Genomic DNA, 7777 nt, shown 5'->3' with positions numbered 1-7777 from the left:
GAGGGCTTTGACTTGAAACCCTGTACTTGCTCTTCATTTGGTAGTTTCTGGAGGCCTGCTGCTTTCAGGTTTGTCTGTGAGAGCACTGATCAGCTAGTTTCTCTCTGAGCTTGAATACCTGAGAATCTGAACTATCTTCTTTCTTTATTGTTGCTGTTCAATCACCCAGTGGTGTCTTTTTGTAACTCCCTGGACTGCAGCAGCACATCAGGCCTCCATGTCCCTCACCATCTCCCAGAGTTTGCCCAGGTTCATGTCCATTGCATTGGTGATTCTATCTGACCATCCCATCCTCTGATGCCCTCTTCTTCCTTTAAGTCCTGGGATTTTACAAACTGTATTCTGCTGGTCACTTGGTGCAAAGACTCTTTTTGGAGAGACAGCTGGAAGACAGGTTCACTTGCTTTACTACCTTGCTTATACCAACCAAAATTCTTTCTATCAAGTTGACTCTCTGGGTAAGATTATTAACTGCCTCATTCATTCCCTCAAGTTTAAGATACTTCCATCTCTGGTACTCCCCTGGGGCACTGTTTACCTCTTCTAAAAAACTATGGAGGTACAGGATATCCTGTTTCAAATTTGCACTGTGTGTTTTATTGTCAAGTTCAGATATAGCTGTAAGTGATGGAATGATCCGGTTGCTTCCACTGGTCTCCTTTAAGGCATGCTGATTCATGCCACTCTGCAGTAACTTCATGGTTTTCTTGTATTCATCCACAGTCTTCTGTATTGCCTTCACAGCAAAACAGATGTTGTTTAAAGTGTTGCTAATAGAACTTACACTCTTCTGAAGTCCCTCTACAGTGCCAGGCAGGCTAATTAAGTCTGCAGCTAACTTGACATTGGCTTTGAGGTGGTTTATTGCAGAAGTCAACAGAGAAATCTGCTTATTCATTTCTGTGATGTTTATCCAGACTTTGTTCAACCCCAGCTCTTCAGATTCAATCTTCTTAAGTTGTTTTTGTTTGCTAAGTAGCTCTTCCTTAACTTTTGGAACTTCTTGGAACAGCTTTTCTGATTAGACTTCACTGTTCTAAACTTTTCCTTGCTGTTGTTGTCATTTAGTTGTTGAGTAATGTCTGACTCTTTGTGACCCCATGGACTGCAGCACGCTAGGCTTCCCTGTCCTCCATCATTTCCTGGAGCTTCCTCAGACTCATGTCCATCAAGTCAGTGATGCCATCCAGACATCTCTTCCTCTGTCATCCCCTTTTCCTCATGTCTTCAATCTTTCCCAGTGTTAGGGTCTTTTCTAATGAGTTGGTTCTTTGCATCAGGTGACCAAAATATTGGCGCTTCAGCTTCAGCAGCAATCCTTTCAATGAATATCCAGGATTGATTTCCTTTAGGATTGACTGGTTTAATCTCCTTGGAGTCCAAGGGACTGCAAGAGTCTTCTCCACTGTCGCAGTTCAAAAGCATCAGTTCTTTGGCGTTCAGCCTTCTTTATGGTCCAACTCTCACATCCATACATGACTACTGGAAAAATCATAACTCTGATTCTATGAACCTTTGTTGACAAAGTAATGTCTCTGTTTTTTAATGTGCTGTTTAGGTTGGTCATAGCTTTTCTTCCATGGACCAAACGTCTTTTCATTTCATGTTTTCAGTCACCATCTATAATGATTTTGAAGCCTAAGAAGATAAAGTCCATCACTGTTTCCTTTGTTTCCCCATCTATTTGCTATGAAGTGATCCTGGAGTGGGAAGTCAAGTGGGCCTTAGGAAGCATCCCTGTGAACAAAGCTAGAGGAGGTGATGGAATTTCAGCTGAGCTATTTCAAATCCTATAAGATGATGCTGTGAAAGTGCTGCACTCAAGATGTCAGCAAATTTGGAAAACTCAACAGTGACCACAGGACTGGAAAAGTCAGTTTTCATTCCAATCTCAAAGAAAGGCAATGAAAAAGAGTGTTCAAACTATCGCACAATTCCACTCATTTCACATGCTAGCAAAGTAATGCTCAAAATTCTTCAAGCTAGGCTACAACAGTACTTGAACCTAGAACTTCCAGATGTTCGGGTTGGATTTAGAACAAGCCAAGGAACCAGAGATCAAATTGCCAACATCCACTGGATCATAGAAAAAGCAAGATAATTCCAGAAAAAAACATCTACTTCTGCTTCACTGACTATGTTAACGCGTTTGACTGTGCAGATCACAACAAACTGTGGAAAACTCTTAAAGGATGGGAATACCAGTCCACTTTACCAGCTTCTTGAGAATTCTGTATGCAGAGCAATTTGCATCGACACCAAGCCAACACAGGCCAGGACACAGGTGGCAAGGATGACAAAAGCACAGAGGGGATACCAGATCTTGCAGTATCATAAACAGTCTCCCTTGACAAGGCAAGAGTGATTCCAGCTGCACGAAATTCCTCTTCCTCCTCTTAGCTAGACTGAGAATCAGGAGGCTCAGTGCAAAGCAGGCAATGCCCTGAGCCTTTCTTGGGCTTCTTTTTTCACTTGTCCCCAGCCAAGTCTGTCAATGCATTGAGCTTTGCGCTTTTTCATCTTCTTGTGTGGTGTAAGTAAAACACCCACTCCTGAGCTGCCAGGTTCTACCAGACATCCACTTCCCTTGCTTCCTTGGAGCTGTCTTTCAGGGTGAGAAAACCTGGGTCAGAGCCCTTCTGGTCAGTCCTACTGGGACTGCCCAGATCTGGTGGGAGCTGGAAGTTGGAGTCCAGAGGGAACTGAAATTCACATGGATGGGGATAATCACATAAAGATAGCCAGGGAGCTGGTGATCCAAACTGATAAAGCCCTAGGCATGGAGTGTCAGTTACTTAAGATATTGGGGAGGGGGCAACATTTGTCTCAAAGATGAAAAGTCAAGTCAAGAAGGAGAGTTTCTGAACCTTGGTCAGTAGATAGCATTTCTAAGAGTACTCTAGGATCTGGGGAAGGACACAGAGGTAGATGTTTTGGACTTCAGGCAGGATTTCCAATGGAGAGAAAAAAAAAAGAAACTTGTTCTTGAATGGGAGGAGGGAGGATGCCAAGTGAGACCTTGGGAATGTGCTGGTCCTTCCCTAGCAGTCAGCAGGAGGGGGCTCCCAACCACTACAATCCAGGCAGAGAAAGCACCCAAGTCTGAGATGATCACATCCTCCCACCTCGATCCTGAGTGTGAAGGGAGCCAGGGAAAACCCAGAACCTGGCTTGGAGGATTGGGCCTAAGAGGAGCGAGTTCCAAGCTTGGAGAGATCCAAGTCTTGTGGTCTGGGCCTGGGGGTGCGGTGAGAAGGGGCAATGGCAGCTGAGCCCACCTGACGCACCGCTTCCCAGAGTTTGAGTAGCTCCAGCTCAGGTGACTTTGAGCAATTCACATGCAAGTCCTCAACTCTGGCCTCCACTTGGGCTATGGCCTCAGATGCTCCCAACCTGTTGGTAGCTGGGACAGCAGTAGCTGTGGGCTCTAGACCTGCATTAGCTGCTCCAGCCCAAGCTTCCTTCCTCTTTGGCAGTGGCTGAGGGTCTGTTTTTTTTTTTTTTTTTTCTTTCTTTCTTAATTTTTATTTATTTGTTTATTTGAGGCTGTGCTAGGTCTTCATTGATACACGCAGGCTTTCTCTAGTTTCAATTTGTGGGTGCTACTCTCTAGTTGCCATGCAGAGGCTTCTCATTGCAGTGGGCTCCCTTGTTTCCCTGAGACTCTAGGTGCACTGGCTTCAGTAGTTGATGCAAATGGGCTTAGTTGCTCCATGGCATGTGGAGTGCTCCCTGACCAAGGATTGAACCTGTGTCCCCTGACATTGGCAGACAGATTCTTAACTACTGGACCCTCAGGGAAGTCTTTCCAGAAAAATGTACACCTACAAGCACTGAGGGAAGTCTTGTAATGCCATCCTGCAGCATAAATAACTATGATGATGGTCCTGTGATATTTCACTTGGCCCAGTATTAGCCAGCAGCACATAGGTTGAAAGGGACTGTGGAGATCAATGAAGTGGCTTCTGGGCAGGAAGATGAAAAATCAAACAGGGCAAACGCCAAGAACTAAGCCAACAGTTTTATGGAGATGGTTATCAGCCTGACATTGGTGATAATGTGTATTAGCTCACCATCCAAAAGGAGGAACTGTTTGGAGAAACGGATAATTCTCTAGTTCTTTCTGAATGTTTGATTTATTATTTGATTCTAATGTGATTAATTCATGCAATGCCAGATATCCAAAATACCCTCAAATATTAAAGAGTCCAAACTACTTGTCTTTCATCTTCAATCTTTGACAAAAGGGGTAGACAAATTTAAGGTTAAATATCAAATAAATCTTTCATTCTTCATCTACCTCCAGTAACACTCATCAAATATTCATGATTAATATTTTAATCTAGTATATATCAGACTTGCACTAGCTTTTCATAAAATTAATAAAGCAAAATTAGGGGTTCTTTTCATGACACTGGAGAAGAGAATGACAAACCACTTCAGTATTCTTTCCTTGAGAACCCCATGAACAGTATGAAAAGGCAAAAACAAAGCCTGGCATGCTGCAGTCCATGGGGTCACAAAGAGTCAGACACGACTGAACTGATTGAGGGGTTCTTTTCATGAGAACTTAAAGCTGTTTCCATCAGAGCTTGTAACCTTGTGCTGCACTTCCTAGTTCTTGACTGAAAGACTTGTTGCAAGTCTCAAAACTATTTTTGAAATAAGTAGGGTGGTAATAGATCATTAACAGCAAAGAGATAAAAAAAAATAGGCATGCTGACATACAAATAAACAGATAAAGCACAGACCTCGTAAAAGTCGAAATTTTAAAAATCTACAATTTATATCCATTATTGCTGATACTTACAGGTAAATCTTCTTTAATTTGAGAATTATGTTTTCTAAAACCATACAAAATTCTCTGTAAGTCACATTTTTAAAAATACTTTCCCTTACATAACATTAACCAACAGTAGACCTTGATCTGTTATTTGTGTCTTAATAGGCACATCACCAATGGATTCATCCCTAAAGGCAGCGACATTCAAGTGTGTTCAATGTAGACGCATTTGAATCATTATTTGGCTCACAAAATAATGTAACTATAGGAAAGTAGGTATCTTCTTGAAATATTTCACTCTAAATATAAAATATGTGCATGTTTTGTCATGTTACATAGTAACAATTTAATACATTCTTTTAATCAGAAAATTTTGTGTTTTCAACAATTTTAATGTTCTTTTGTCACTGTGATAAAGTAATAGTTTATAGGAAAACAGCTTCCAGCAGTCTAAGAATCTTTTCCATAAAGAGTGCTCAATAAATATGGTAGTGTTAATGGTTTTATAACTGGATAGAGAAACAATTTTTATCAACCATTATCAAAGGTCTGAATTCCTCAATAGGAATACTTTTGAAGAAAAGTATTTTTTTCAATTCTGTTTGTAATTCTTTTAAAAGCACATCATTTCTTAATTTTGTTTATGTTACCTTTTGATGCAAAAAAGAAAGACAAATCACTCTGAGTAAAATTCTGTTGAGAATTAACATTGAGTATTTTATTTAGTATGTTATCCCCCTTTTACCTGCATATCTGAAAACAAGTCATATTAGAAAATGCTTACACTTTTTCAATTTTAGCACTTAAAATACACACCAAAAAATCAGGTTTTGGAACTGCTTCCCTTCATGATGATATATTAGTCATTAAAGCTAGCAAAAGAAGAATAAGAAACCAATAATGGTCCCTGAAAAGAGATATTTATAATGTTGTGATTTTCATAAAAATATGTCTTTGTTGGTTTTTAAAATTACTCAAGTACATTAAGGGTTTAAAAAGATGAAATGAGCCAAAATGTTTTAAAGAAAAGGTATTTTAGAAAGTTTAAAGTTTTTTCAGAAAACTTTCTAAAACTTTTACTCATTAGTACAATATCAGATTTAATTTCAAGAAGAATTTATATTTCAAAAGAGGTTTACTGGAGTAATAGCAGCATCATAGTGAAATAGGTAGCCTCAGGCCCACATTCCCCTGTAGAAACACTGACTTCATAACAATATATGCCCATAGTGCCTTCATGAGAACCCAGAAGCCAGCTACAGCACCCCAGGTAAGTGTAAAGCCAGAGAGAATTGACAGAATCCAGTAAGGTGTTCCTTGCATTTACCCACCTGGTCCTGCGCAGTATAGAATGATGTAGAGAAAGCTCCCACATTCCAGGCTCCTCTCTCTACTCAAGAGGGAAAGAGAAGGGTCGGCTGTGAGCCTATTGTTCTGGCTTCCAGAGGGCTGCCCAAGGAAAGGATTTCGTCCAGCCTGACTCTGAGCACCAAGCATGGACTTGATTGACAGTTAGATGCCACACTGAGGGTTTCTGTGACAACATCAGAGAGACTGTCTTACTGCAGAAAGACCCAAGGCAGAGCAAAAGCTTACAGGATCCAGAGGAAGGGGTCAACTTTCACTGGGAAATTACTTACAAAAGCCCAGAAAAGATATAGCTTTAGAAGACTTTAGACACTCCCCAAATCTCCAGCTGGGCTCACTAGTGAACATTTTCCTAGTATAAAAGTAGTAAGGGCTGAGAGGTGTGACTGTTTATTGGTTTTTAATTGAAAAAAAAATATTTAAATATTTTTATTTCTTTTAGAGCAGATTTAGGTTCACAGAAAAATTGAAGGGAAAGTGGAGAGATTCCCCAGATTACTCCTCTCCTGAAAATGCACAGCCTCCCCCATCATTCACATTCCCTACCAGAGAGGCACATTTATTAAAACTACTGAACCTATATTGAGAAATCATAATCACTCAAAATCCACTATTTACATTATAGTTCTCTCTGGCTGTTGTGTGGGCTTCCCTGGTGGCTCAGCTGGTAAAGAATCTTCCTGCAATGCAAGAGACCTGTGTTCAATCCCTGGGTTGGGAAGATCCCCTGGAGAAGGGAAAGGCTATCCACTCCAGTATTCTGACCTGGAGAATTCCATGGACTGTATAGTCCCTGGGGTCGCAAAGAGTTGGAGATGACTGAGCGACTTTCACTCACTCTGGCTGTTGTACATTCAATAGGTTTGGACAAGTATGAATAACTATAGTATCCTACAGATATTTTCGTTACCCTAAGAATTACCTATGCTCTATCCATCCTTTCCTCCAACCTATGAAAACCACTTTTTTTTTTTTTTTTGGTCTCTGTAGTTTGCTTTTTCCAGAATGACACATAGGAATCTTATAGTTAATAGCTGTTTCAGATTAGCTTCTTTAACTTACAAATATGCATTTAAAGTTCCTCTATGCCTCTTCATGGTTTGATAGTTCACTTCTCATTAGTGCTAAATAATATTCTACTGTCTGTATATACCACAGTTTGTTTATCACTCAAGGACATCTTGGTTGCTTCCAAGTTTTGGCAATTATGAATAAATATACTATAAATATCTTGGTGTGAGTTTTTGCGTGGACATAAGTTTTCACATCTTTTGGATAAATACTAAGAAATGTGATTGCTGATAATATGGTAAGAGTATGTTCATTTTTCTTAGAAACTATCAAATTACCTCCAAAGTGACTGTACCATTTTGCTTTCCTACCAATGAAGAATGAGAGTTCCTGTTGCTCCACACCCATGTCAACATTTGGTGTTGTCAGTGCTCTGGATCTGGGCCATTCTAATAGTTGGATAATGATAGCTCATTATTTTGATTTGCATTTCCCTGATGACACATGACAGGCAGCATCCTTTCATATGCTTATTTGCCATTTAGATATCTTCTTTGGTGAGGTGCCTGCTAAATGCCTTGGCCCATTCTTTAATTGGTCTGTTTGTGTTCTTAC

At 40.2% G+C, this 7777-nt stretch overlaps 1 pseudogene; it reads right to left on the bottom strand.

Moving 5' to 3' along the window:
* Nucleotides 350-7570, bottom strand: LOC102180809 (annotated as a pseudogene).

Source organism: Capra hircus, chromosome 23, assembly GCF_001704415.2.
Source record: "Capra hircus breed San Clemente chromosome 23, ASM170441v1, whole genome shotgun sequence".
Classification (NCBI taxonomy): domain Eukaryota; kingdom Metazoa; phylum Chordata; class Mammalia; order Artiodactyla; family Bovidae; genus Capra; species Capra hircus.
This window is presented reverse-complemented; position numbering and strand designations above follow the sequence as displayed.